This window comes from Pecten maximus, chromosome 6 (assembly GCF_902652985.1).
Source record: "Pecten maximus chromosome 6, xPecMax1.1, whole genome shotgun sequence".
Classification (NCBI taxonomy): domain Eukaryota; kingdom Metazoa; phylum Mollusca; class Bivalvia; order Pectinida; family Pectinidae; genus Pecten; species Pecten maximus.
The window spans coordinates 38,906,510-38,920,951 of NC_047020.1; the positions used below are offsets into that span (position 1 = coordinate 38,906,510).

General features: G+C 41.1%; 1 protein-coding gene across 5 annotated transcripts in view; it reads left to right on the forward strand.

Annotated features, from left to right (window-relative positions):
- Positions 1-240: 240 nt before the first annotated feature.
- The window catches only part of LOC117329741 (periostin-like), a 68,725-nt gene continuing 54,523 nt past the window's right edge, over positions 241-14,442 (forward strand). For 3 of the 5 annotated variants that reach the window (XR_004533257.1, XM_033887845.1, XM_033887848.1), the window contains exons 1-3: positions 241-1,244; positions 1,619-1,682; positions 2,696-2,865. The gene's annotated coding sequence lies outside the window, so the exon portion shown is untranslated. Of the gene's footprint in view, positions 1,245-1,569; positions 1,683-2,695; positions 2,866-14,442 lie in introns of those variants that run through there. The other 2 variants (XM_033887847.1, XM_033887846.1) reach the window with 2 other exon arrangements.

Consider the following 14,442-nt stretch of genomic DNA (forward strand, 5'->3'; position numbering starts at 1 on the left):
TGCAGCGGATCGATGGATTCCACGTCAATGTGTGTGAAAAGCCAGTTACCCAAACCATGCAGCATTTGATTGCGAGAGATTGGTCTTTATTGGGAGGGGAATTCGTTCAAAGTTTTCATCTTTAAAAAGGCAGCATGCTTGGGCTGTTGGGCTGTTGAATATTGAGATTTGGAACACATTATACAGACACTTTCCGGATATTTGGACCCAGTCCCATATCTAATTGTATCACGATGATGCCACTTCCTTGCTCGTTTGAGATTTCGCGCACTTTTATTCATCTTTGCTGTCTTAGAAGAACATCATCCCGACACATTTACCATCTATATCATTACTTATTATAAAACAGTTGGCGATGAGGTTGATTATAGCAATGGCCATAATTGGTTATTTCGACAGATTTACTTTTGGAGACATTTTTCTAACAGGGCTAGATCTATATAATAAATTGTAAAAGTGGAGAGCACCCGGTCACGCAATCTAGCTCGGGCTATGGCACGGGAAGGATGTCATAATATAAATATTTTTGCCTAGGCAGAAATAATTGATTATGATATCCTTCCCGCTCCATATCAGACTAGCTGAAAAATCCCTTTAGCCTGTAGGCCTAGTGGTAGGATGTTTGCCTTGAGAGCCAGAAGTTGCTAGTTCGAAACCCAGCACACTGACTTGACAGAATTACCTTTTAAACCTGAAATTGTCCAGTGATATGACCTACCGTACAACTTTGAGCCTGAGAATATATCGGCCTTCTGGCCTTCAATACAGTATTTTGAAAATGGTATCATCTGAAATTTGGAGAACTCCACCTTTTGCATTGAAATCAAATTCCTTTAGTTTATATTTATGCCTCCTCTGGAATTTCAATCTGTCCCAGTGTATAGCTGGCTGAGTGGCTCATCATCGTAGGTGATGGTTTTACTGCAGGGCCATTATAGGGTTACCAACTACACATTTTATTCTATGTAATTGTCTCGTTTCTGTCTCCAAGGTCACCAGGGCCAGATTTGTCATTACTTTATGTGTATTTTGTCATTATTTATGTGTTCTTTGTCACTGTTTTATGTTTATTTTGTAACTTTTATGACTTCTTATTCAACAGGTTGATGTGTTCAGAAAGAAAACCATGTCTGCTGTCCATTTCAAGGTCAGATGGCAACCTAGCGGTGATTAGTGAAACTGTCAAGACCAAGGGGTGATGTCTTCAGTTCTAAATGGTTTCCTATGAGGGGAGGTATCAAAAGGTAAAATCATAGTTTTGTATTATTCAGCTTCTTTAAAAAATTCAACAAATGAAAAGTAATGTCTAGATAGGGAAGAGTGGTCTTGTAAAACTGGTTCTTCAAAAAACAATTATTTGGTCTTTCATAAAGAAGACATTGTATTATAAAAAAAAATACACCAAGCTTGCTTGGAGTTTTAAGTAAATCACTGTAAATAAAAAGTCACACAATACACAGACAAAACACCAGATGTTATGCATATGGAAATAAACTTGGTCAAGGTCACCTTTATTTATAGGGGTAAGTTGACAAGTATTTAGCATAAAAATTATAGTGAAATCTAGTATAAACAAAAACAAAACAAAAGATATATTCATAAATGATTTTTTTTACAGTTTGATGCAGTAGTGAATACAGGCCTTTAATCAGGTCGAAGTCTGTCCCCATTTACATTTACAGGTAGGTGTCTGTCCCCATTTACATTTACAGGTAGGTGTCTGTCCCCATTTACAGGTATATGAGTCCATAAACAGGTAAATGTCTGTCCCCATTTATAGGTAGATGTCTGTCCCCTTTTACAGGTAAATGTCTGTCCCCATTATCAGGTAAATGTCTGTCCGTTTTTACAGGTAGAGTGTCTGTACCCATTTACAGGTAAATGTCTGTCCCTATTTACAGGTAGATGTCTGTCCCCATTTACATTTACAGGTAGGTGTCTGTCCCCATTTACAGGTATATGAGTCCATAAACAGGTAAATGTCTGTCCCCATTTATAGGTAGATGTCTGTCCCCTTTTACAGGTAAATGTCTGTCCCCATTATCAGGTAAATGTCTGTCCCTTTTTACAGGTAGAGTGTCTGTCCCTATTTACAGGTAAATGTCTGTCCCTATTTACAGGTAGATGTCTGTCCCCATTTACAGGTAAATGTCTGTCCCTATTTACAGGTAGATGTCTGTCCCTTTTACAGGTAAATGTCTGTCCCCATTTACAGGTAGATAGATGTCTGTCCCCATTTACAGGTAAATGTCTGTCCCCATTAACAGGTAGATAGATGTCCCCATTTACAGGTAGATGTCTGTCCCATTTTACAGGTAAATGTCTGTCCCCATTTACAGGTAGATAGATGTCTGTGGGGACTCTGTCCCCATCTAAAGGTAGATGTCTGTCCCCATTTACAGGTAGATAGATATCTGTCCCCATCTAAAGGTAGAAGTCTGTTCCCATTTACAGGTGAATATTTGTCCCCATTTACAGGTAAATGTCAGTCCCCATTTACAGGTAGGTATCTCACTATCTATCCAAATTACAGGTAGATGTCTGTCCGCATTTTTAGTTTGATGTCTGTCCCTATTTACAGGTAGATGTTTGTCCCCACCTACATGTAAATATCTGTCCCGATTTACAGGTGAATATTTGTCCTCATTTACAAGTAGATGCACTTTAATTGTGTTTACTGTTTTTGTTTTCTCAGTTTTACAAATGGGGTTTGTCAGGAGATTTGTTTGAGAGGGAGGTCTCCTGGACTGGAGCAGGCCTTTGATGGCTAGTCAGGGCTTACACAGGAGAAAGCGCACCTGTGTCAGTTACCTCCAGCTTTGATCTGCATCTCACTGCATCAGAATCCTCTGTCATTCAGGCCAGGTAAATCATTTGACATACCTTAGATACCTGTTTCACCTGACTTACCTACTGTCCTAACCATTAACCTGGAAAGGTGGGTTAGAAACATGATGTTACTTGTGTTTTTTTGTTAAAATGTTTTTAAAGTAAAATGGAGGCTGCCTTATAAATTATTGAAGAACATTTAGATACATGTGTTTTTAACTTAAGATGTTCTATCATGAAAAGATTTCTTTGACTGAAAATGTAAGGAAAGTAAGCGGGATATGAAATTTTGTTTATGAATGCAAGCTACGGTTACACAATAACTGTCATGGAATAACATGTATATTTTTACTGTAAAATGTGAAATGTTTGTGATGATTTTATGTGAAGTTAAGTATTACATGGAAAACATCATTCATATCACAAACATGTACTTCATAATCTCATTTCTCATTTTACTGTACAGGGTGGGCATGAGGTGAAACTGGGGAGGTGGATATGAGATGAGACTTGGCGAGGTGGATATGAGGTGAGACTAGGGGGGGTGGATGAGATGAGACTGGGGGAGGTGGGTATGAGGTGAGACTGGGGAGGTGAGTTTGAGGTGAGACTAGGGGAGGTGGGTTTGAGGGGAGATTGGGGGAGGGTAGTATGAGGCGAGACTAGGGGAGGGTGGTATGAGGCAAGACTAGGGAGGTGAGTTTGAGGTGAGACTAGGGGAGGTGGGTTTGAGGGGAGACTAGAGGAGGTGGGTTTGAGGTGAGACTAGGGGAGGTGGGTTTGAGGGGAGACTAGGGGAGGTGGGTTTGAGGGGAGACTAGGGGAGGTGGAGTTTGAGGGGAAGACTAGGGAGGTGAGTTTGAGGGGAGACTAGGGGAGGTGGGTTTGAGGGGAGATTGGGGGAGGTGAGTTTGAGGGGAGACTAGGGGAGGGTGGGTTTGAGGTGAGTTTGAGGGGAGACTAGGGGAGGTGAGTTTGAGGGGAGATTGGGGGAGGTGAGTTTGAGGGGAGATTGGGGAGGTGGGTTTGAGGGGAGATTGGGGGAGGTGGGTTTGAGGGGAGATTGGGGGAGGTGGGTTTGAGGGGAGACTAGGGAGGTGGGTTTGAGGGGGAGATTGGGGAGGTGGGTTTGAGGGGAGACTAGGGGAGGTGGGTTTGAGGGGGAGATTGGGGGAGGTGGGTTTGAGGGGAGACTAGGGAGGTGGGTTTGAGGGGAGATTGGGGGAGGTGGGTTTGAGGGGAGACTAGGGAGGTGGGTTTGAGGGGAGATTGGGGGAGGTGGGTTTGAGGGGAGACTAGGGAGGTGGGTTTGAGGGGAGACTAGGGGAGGTGGGTTTGAGGGGAAATTGGGGGAGGTGAGTTTGAGGGGAGACTAGGGAGGTGAGTTTGAGGGGAGACTAGGGGAGGTGGGTTTGAGGGGAGACTAGGGGAGGTGGGTTTGAGGGGAGACTAGGGAGGTGGGTTTGAGGGGAAATTGGGGGAGGTGAGTTTGAGGGGAGACTAGGGGAGGTGGGTTTGAGGGGAGACTAGGGAGGCGAGTTTAAGGGGAGACTAGGGGAGGTGGGTTTGAGGGGAGACTAGGGGAGGTGAGTTTAAGGGGAGACTAGGGAAGGTGGGTTTGAGGGGAGACTAGGGGAGGTGGGTTTGAGGGGAGACTAGGGGAGGTGGGTTTAAGGGGAGACTAGGGGAGGTGGGTTTGAGGGGAGACAAGGGAGGTGAGATTGGGGGAGGTGAGTTTGAGGGGAGACTACGGGAGGTGAGTTTGAGGTGAGACTAGGGGAGGTGGGTTTGAGGGGAGACTAGGGAGGTGAGTTTGAGGGGAGACTAGGGGAGGTGGGTTTGAGGGGAGATTGGGGGAGGGTAGTATGAGGCGAGACTAGGGGAGGGTGGTATGAGGCGAGACTAGGGAGGTGGGTATGAGGCGAGACTAGGGGAGTTGGGTATGAAGTGTGACTGGGGGAGGTGGGTATAAGATGAGACTGGGGAGGTGGGTATGAGGTGAGACTAGGGGAGGTGGGTATGAGGTGAGACTGGGGGAGGTGGGTATGAGGCGAGACTAGGGAGGTGGGTATGAGGTGAGACTAGGGGAGGGTGGTATGAGGCGAGACTAGGGAGGTGGGTATGAGGTGAGACTGGGGGAGGTGGGTATGAGGTGAGACCGGGGAGGTGGGTATGAGGTGAGATTGGGGGAGATGGGTATGAGGTGTGACTGGGGAGGTGGGTATGAGGTGGGTATGAGGTGAGACTAGGGGAGGTGGGTATGAGGTGAGACTAGGGGAGGTGGGTATGAGGTGAGACTGGGGAGGTGGGTATGAGGTGAGACTAGGGAGGTGGGTATGAGGTGAGACTGGGGGAGGTGGGCATCAGGTGAGACTGGGGGAGGTGAGTATGAGGTGAGACTGGGGGAGGTGGGTATAAGGTGAGACTGGGAGAGGTGGGTATAAGGTGAGACTGGGGGAGGTGGGTATGAGGTGAGACTGGGGAGGTGGGTATAAGGTGAGACTGGGAGAGGTGGGTATGAGGTGAGACTAGGGGAGGTGGGTATGAGGTGAGACTAGGGGAGGTGGGTATGAGGTGAGATTTGGGGAGGTGGGTATGAGGTGAGACTAGGGGAGGTGGGTATGAGGTGAGACTGGGGGAGGTGGGTATGAGGTGAGACTAGGGAGGTGGGTATGAGGTGAGACTAGGGGAGGTGAGACTGGGGGAGGTGGGTATGAGGTGAGACTAGGGGAGGTGGGTATGAGGTGAGACTAGGGGAGGTGGGTATGAGGTGAGACTGGGGAGGTGGGTATGAGGTGAGACTGGGGGAGGTGGGTATGAGGTGAGACTGGGGGAGGGTGGTATGAGGATGAGACAGGGGGAGGTGGGTATGAGGTGTGACTGGGGGAGGATGGGTATGAGGTGTGACTGGGAGAGGTGGGTATGAGGTGTGACTTGGGGGAGGTGGGTATGAGGTGAGACTGGGGGAGGTGGGTATGAGGTGAACTCGGGGAGTTGGGTATGAGATGAAGTAGGTTATAGTGGTTATGAGGTGGGTCTGCGGTATGTAATTTACAGATAATGCTGAACATAATTTGTGTTGTACCGATTTGCTTGAACATAGTCCATGACTTGTAAAATAGGGAACATTACTTGGATGATTTCACATTCATGTTAGGTAACACTGAAATTTTCTTGCTGAAATGGAACACTTCTTTGTTGTGGTAATTTTGTGGTATTTTGATAAAAATGAAAATGGCTTGCATGAAGAGTAATGAAAATAGTGGTGATTTATGTTGGTAATAGGGGAGGTACTGAATCATAACTTGTTAAAAATGAAATCGCTGTATGTTGCGGACAAAACTGGAATATTAATTTTCATCAAGTTTTCGTATTTAGATAATTATATAAAAAGTTATACAGCTGTGGGCAGTTTCACAATCTCTTTATTCAATATCCACAAAGGAATAACTTCCCTATAAATATATATCATGTGAATACATTTAATTGCCGGAAAACTGTTGTGTATATTATAATTGACAGCAGTGATTCCTATATAATGGCTATATGATATGGCTGGATTACATAACTTACAATGATGTACATTGCGTTGATTAGATTGAGGGGAAAAAATAAGTTATCATCAACTTGACTAGAATTTCAATCCTAACAAATTAAAATCATATAAAATTAACGTATACATCCTTACAATGACTTCATACTAAAACGTTATTATGATAACTAACTGTATGTCGGCTGATTTGTATACCACACAACCGTTACTATGACAACTGTATGTCAGCTGATTTGTAGTATACCACACAACCGTTACTATGACAACTGTATGTCAGCTGATTTGTAGTATACCACACAACCGTTACTATGACAACTGTATCAGTAGATTTGTAGTACATACCACACAACCATTACTCTGACAACTGTATCAGTAGATTTGTAGTACATATAATACCACACAACCGTTACTCTGACAACTGTATGTCAGCTGATTTGTAGTATACCACACAACCATTACTCTGACAGCTGTATGTTGATGGATTTGTAGTTTACCACCCAACTGTCACTATGACAACTGGATGTCAGCTGATTTGTAGTATACACAACTGTCACTATGACAACTGGATGTCAGCTGATTTGTAGTATACTACATAACTGTCACTATGACAACTGGATGTCAGCTGATTTGTAGTATACTACACAACTGTCACTATGACAACTGTATGTCAGCTGATTTGTAGTATACAACACAACTGTCACTATGACAACTGTATGTCAGCTGATTTGTAGTATACAACACAACTGTCACTATGACAACTGTATGTTGATGGATTTGTAATTAACCACACAACAGTCACTATGACAACTGTATGTTGATGGATTTGTAATTAACCACACAACAGTCACTATGACAACTGTATGTTGATGGATTTGTAATTAACCACACAACAGTCACTATGACAACTGTATGTTGATGGATTTGTAGTATACAACACAACAGTCACTATGACAACTGTATGTTGATGGATTTGTAATCAACCACACACCTGTCACTATGACAACTGTATGTTGATGGATTTGTAGATTACCACACAACTGTCACTATGACAACTGTATGTTGATGGATTTGTAATTAACCACACAACTGTCACTATGACAACTTGACACTGTATTGATGGATTTGTAGTAACAAACCAAGTCACTATGACAACTGTTGTGATGGATTAATCAACCACACAAACTGTCATTGACATTATGTTGAGATTGTAATTACCACACAACTGTCACTATGACAACTGTATGTTGATGGATTTGTAATTAACCACACAACTGTCACTATGACAACTGTATGTTGATGGATTTGTAATCAACCACACAACTGTCACTATGACAACTGTATGTTGATGGATTTGTAGTTTACCACACAACTGTCACTATGACAACTGTATGTTGATGGATTTGTAGTTTACCGAACAGTTGTCACTATGACAACTGTATGTTGATGGATGGATTTGTAATTTACACAACTGTCACTATGACAACTGTATGTTGATGGATGGATTTGTAGTTATCACACAACTGTCACTGTGACAACTAAACAGACTATATTTTGCTGATTTGTTTCACATGACACAAAATTCACAAACTTTTAATTGATTTACAAACTTCATGACAAAAGTCACTATAGAGGCCAACAACCTTGACCTTTGACCTTCAATTGAATGCAGGAAACATACTTTTATAGTGTTACAAATGATTTTGACAGAGTCAGCTAGGGCCCCTATGTAGGGTTTGAGCAGTGCTCGAAACTACAAATCTTCAGTGACTGCATGTTACCTTGTTGAACTTTGACCTTGGAGTTGAACTTTGACCTTGTCATTTGGCAAGTTAGACATCTAAATAGGGAATCTTAGTAATGCTTATCTCGATCAGGCCATAAAAACCTGTCATTTAAGTTACTGGATTCCAAATTGGGGGAAACAAGAAACACAAGTCTTTTTTTGGCTGTGACCTTCAGTAAATCCGACAACTTAATAGGGACGCTGCACCCTATCTCATTGTAGTCATAAGACCTGATTGCCATCACAAATTTATGTGGGGAAACAGAGACCCACCTTCATGATTAATTTACCCTGAATGTAGACAAATTGAGGTGTCATAAAAGAACATGCATGGCTTCTGCCACAGACCTCTGGTGGAGTGATAAGCTAAATAAACCGTTTACCAACAGTCCACCACGGTAACCAACATCCACCAGTTAAAACCATTATACTCAAAGGCAAACAATTATTTATTTCAGTGTTTCGTTACTTTTATGACTCCTATTGGCACGGTGAACAGTAAAGGGGCGTAGAAGAATGTGTTGAAATGTTTCTAATGAACAAGAGGATTTTGATTCGTCTGTGAATTTTATGTATTTCCTTCATGCAAAACGCAAACCTGTTGCAGGTGCTTGTAATGAATGAAATATGTGTTTAAAATAAGGAAATAATTAACAACATCAAAGCTGCAGGGTCTGATTTTAGGAGAAAATTTAAGTTATTACCTACATACGTGCATACAATACCTATCTACACCTGGACATACTGTTTTATATACATAAAAAAATAGGTAAATGGTTTTATTGTTTTAGATAATCAACAGAACAGTAAGTGTAGATTTTTTATTGTTTCATATTTTATGTAGTTGTCTATATGTGTCTTGTTGATTTAAAGGATAAGATAATGTCAGTTATAGTTTGGGAACATAGTACATGAATCTCATAAAACTATTGAAACAAAATTCTTCTAATAAAAATCTTTCTGTATGAACAAGTCTGCATGGGCTGATGAGATGCAAGAAGCTGTCCTTAATACACAGGTTGTCTGAGGTAAGAGGACTGTGGGAATCTTCCTTTATAGGTTGTCTGAGGTAATGATAAAATGGGAGCTGACCTTTATAGACAGGTTGTCTGAGGTAATGATACAATGGGAGCTGACCTTTATAGACAGGTTGTCTGAGGTAATGATACAATGTGAGCTGACCTTTATAGACAGGTTGTCCTAGGTTATGATACAATGGGAGCTGACCTTTATAGACAGGTTGTCTGAGGTAATGATACAATAGGAGCTGACCTTTATAGACAGGTTGTCTGAGGTAATGATACAATGGGAGCTGACCTTTATAGACAGGTTGTCTGAGGTGATGATACAATGTGAGCTGACCTTTATAGACAGGTTGTCTGAGGTAATGATACAATAGGAGCTGACCTTTATAGACAGGTTGTCCTAGGTTATGATACAATGGGAGCTGACCTTTATAGACAGGTTGTCTGAGGTAATGATACAATGGGAGCTGACCTTTATAGACAGGTTGTCTGAGGTAATGATACAATGGGAGCTGACCTTTATAGACAGGTTGTCTGAGGTAATGCGACAATGGGAGCTGACCTTTATAGACAGGTTGTCTGAGGTAATGATACAATGGGAGCTGACCTTTATAGACAGGTTGTCTGAGGTAATGCGACAATGGGAGCTGACCTTTATAGACAGGTTGTCTGAGGTAATGCGACAATGGGAGCTGACCTTTATAGACAGGTTGTCTGAGGTAATGATACAATAGGAGCTGACCTTTATAGACAGGTTGTCTGAGGTAATGATACAATGGGAGCTGACCTTTATAGACAGGTTGTCTGAGGTAATGATACAATGGGAGCTGACCTTTATAGACAGGTTGTCTGAGGTGATGATACAATGTGAGCTGACCTTTATAGACAGGTTGTCTGAGGTGATGATACAATGGAAGCTGACCTTTATAGACAGGTTGTCTGAGGTAATGATACAATGGGAGCTGACCTTTATAGACAGGTTGTCTGAGGTAATGATACAATGGGAGCTGACCTTTATAGACAGGTTGTCTTAGGTGATGATACAATGGAAGCTGACCTTTATAGACAGGTTGTCTGAGGTAATGATACAATGGGAGCTGACCTTTATAGACAGGTTGTCTGAGGTAATGATACAATGGGAGCTGACCTTTATAGACAGGTTGTCTGAGGTAATGATACAATGGAAGCTGACCTTTATAGACAGGTTGTCTGAGGTAATGATACAATGGGAGCTGACCTTTATAGACAGGTTGTCTGAGGTAATGATACAATGGGAGCTGACCTTTATAGATATGTTGTCTGAGGTAATTATACAATGGGAGCTGACCTTTATAGACAGGTTGTCTGAGGTAATGATACAATGGGAGTTGACTTTTATAGACAGGTTGTCTGAGGCAATGATACAATGGCAGCTGACCTTTATAGACAGGTTGTCTGAAGTAATGATACAATAGAAACTGACCTTTATAGACAGGTTGTCTGAGGCAATGATACAATGGCAGCTGACCTTTATAGACAGGTTGTCTGAAGTAATGATACAATAGAAACTGACCTTTATAGACAGGTTGTCTGAGGCAATGATACAATGGCAGCTGACCTTTATAGACAGGTTGTCTGAAGTAATGATATAGTGGAAGCTGACCTTTATAGACAGGTTGTCTGAGGCAATGATACAATGGCAGCTGACCTTTATAGACAGGTTGTCTGAAGTAATGATACAATGGCAGCTGACCTTTATAGACAGGTTGTCTGAGGTAATGATACAATGGGAGCTGACCTTTATAGACAAGCTGTCTGGGGTAATGGGACAATGGGAGCTGACCTTTATAGACAGGTGGTCTGAGGTTATGATACAATGGGAGCTGACCTTTATAGACAGGTTGTCTGAGGTAATGGGACAATGGGAGCTGACCTTTATAGACAGGTTGTCTGAGGTAATGATACAATGGGAGCTGACCTTTATAGACAGGTTGTCTGAGGTAATGATACAATGGGAGCTGACCTTTATAGACAGGTTGTCTGAGGTAATGATACAATGTGAGCTGACCTTTATAGACAGGTTGTCTGAGGTAATGATAAAATGGGAGCTGACCTTTGTAGACAGGTTGTCTTAGGTAATGTGACAATGGGAGCTGACCTTTATAGACAGGATATCTGAGGTAATAGGACTAGAAATTGTCCTTTATACACAGGTTGTCAGTAATGACAGATGCAAAGCTGACCATTATAGACAGGTCTGAGGTAATAATACACTGGAAGCTGACCATTATAGACAGGTTGTCAGTAATGACAGATTGAAAGCTGACCTTTATAGACAGGTTGTCAGTAATGACAGATTGAAAGCTGACCATTATAGACAGGTTGTCACAGTTGATGAGAGATGGAGAGCTGACCTTTATAGACAGGTTGTCACAGGTGATAAGAGATGGAGAGCTGACCTTTATAGACAGGTTGTCACAGGTGATAAGAGATGGAGAGCTGACCTTTATAGACAGGTTGTTGCTGACATGAGGTTGTGAGTTAATCTACATACCCGGAGTACCAGGTTAGACTGACGATCCGACACTGCTGATACTCCCGGCAGTGTATACATACAAAACCTAGTATATATATAACCCAGAGTAGGCAGATTAACCCAGTAGGTAGCTAACACCTGTGGCGTACACATCCCCATCAGTAATTGACAGGAGCGGTGGTTAGTGTACAACAGATTCACAGGTGTATCGGCAAATTTTATTTTATTTTTTAAAAAATATTGTCTATTTCCTTTTAAAATTCCATCTAAACAATCATTCATGGATTCTATGTTACAAAATTTGTAAAAAGACGTGCGGTTTTGTTTTCGTAAAATTTGGTGGTGAACCACCCACTGGTGGTGTTATGGAGATTGCTGACTTCGCTATTTAATGGATCGTTTATTATGGAAGAGGTGATGGAGTGGCCAAACAGCTTTTGTTGTAAAGTGACAAAATATGGTACTACACACTTAACCGGTCGTTAACATGCTCTCTGGAATTTAATTACCTGTTGAGATAGAATTAAAGGTAAGACAGTTCTCCTTACTTATAATGATGTATTGATGTGAAGCTTCTTATATGTTAATGACTATTATCCAGTAATTGTTTCATGCAAGTATTTACTATAAATGTTTCCTGTTTAAAATACCCGTAACATTTTGACAGGAGTATTATGGTATGTGGGCGGTCATCCCTCCGTTGGTCGTAAACTTTTTTTTTGTACAGAGATCCTCCTACATTTTTCAGTCGATCTCATTAAAACACAGTTGACTTATAATTATGTTTATCATTTTCCTGTGTTTTCTAAGTGGCATTTTGATTGGACAGTTGATCTTTCATTTGAATCTTTTTTATTTACTTGACACAAAAATATATATCATTAATTATTCTACTCCGAGGTACTCCTGTTATAAAGAGAACAGACATGTATACATGTAGTATTTGTTATACCTGGGAATGCAATTATATGCAGGTACACTACAGGTTCCTTAAAATACAGGTTCCTTATAACATGAATTCCTTATAATACAGGTTCTTTACAATATAGGTTTCTTATAATATACGTTCTTTACATTATAATTAAGTTCATTATATGCAAATATCAAGAGAAGTCTTATCCTTTATGGACTGGTTCCTAACAATACAGATTCCTTATAATACAGGTTCCTTACAATACAGGTTACTTACAATACATATTCCTTATAACACAGGTTCCTTAAAACACAGGTTCCTTATAATAAAGGTTCCTTATGATACAGGTTCTTAATAATATAGGTTTAAGATACAAGTCCATCATATAGAAATGTCAAGAGAACTCTAATTCTTTATGGACTGGTTTCTGTATAATGCAGGTTCCTTACAAAACAGGTTCCTTATAATACATATTCCTTACTATACATGTTCCTTCAGAACATGCCGTGTTTTGTAACTGCAAATGTATAGCATAATACGTCATGTATATCTTATCTTTAGTGGAGTTTTTTTTCCCTACCTAACTGCATACTATTCAAGGTTCTATTAAATGATTTAATTTGTTCGGATAGGAATTCAGTATATTTGGTAGAATACCTTCACGGAACATACTGCACCTCCCTTACACCAGTGTAATTACCTGTCTGAAGATAGGCTGGAGGAACATCACTACTATTGGGGGTATAGCATAGTTTTCTGTCAACCAGTAACCGTTCTCTGTCTGGGACATACGTACTGTTATGATAAGGCCAACCATTTAATTTGAATTGCTTTGATATAGAATTCAAATTCACTCTTTTTAGCTTCTGTATATACAGAAAAAAATAAATAGTAAATAAATCAGATTATATTTTTCTGAAAACATTTGCTTTAAACTAATTCAACTTATAATTTAATCAGATGTCTGGACTGTGTGTGTGGGGGGTCAGAGGAATAAGAAGGGGAAGGAAAGTGGAAGGGAAAAGGGGGATGAAGAGTAAAGGAACGAGTAGAGCAGGGAAGGTGGAAAGAGTGGAGGAGGGAAGGTGGCCAGAGTAAAGGAAGGAAGGTGGAAAGATTAGGGAGGGAGGTGGAAGAAGAAGAGGATGGAAAATGGACAGAGTAGAAGAGGAAAGATGGATTTAAGGTGTGGAAGAGGAGGAGGAAGCAAAAGTGGAGAATTATGGAAGGAATAGGAAAGTGAGGACTCGGTAGGAACCTGTGTATGTGGGGAAAGGATGATGGAAAAGAAAGGATGGAAGAGGAGAAAGGATGGAAGAGAAAGAAAACAGATCAACTCGAGTTATATAATATTTCAAAAAGGTTCAAGATAATGAAAGTAGTGTATGGAAGTTTTAGGAATATGAATGTAGAGTGTAATGTTTGGAAGAATTTGGAATGTAGATATAGTGTATGGAGAATTCTGGAAATTGAAGTATATTAGGAAAAACGTAGAAAATGGTAGGGAATTGGTACAAAAGACAAGGTATTGTTTGATTTTACACAATGTATGTCGGTGGTTCTGATAGCTGGAGTGGGTTTTGGTACTAGGATCATACTGTCTTGTTCACTGATAGATTTTATTTTGAAAAAAAACAACATATCTGCAGTTGATTTCAATGAAACCTTTTCCCACATTACCTGTCTGCATACCTTTTTGAAATAAAACCTCTTTAGTTCGAAGGGGCCTGATAGCCGAGTGGTTAAGTTGTTCCAACACTTTATCACTAGCCCTCCACCTCTGGGTTGCGAGTTTGAAACCCATGTGGGGCAGTTGCCAGGTAC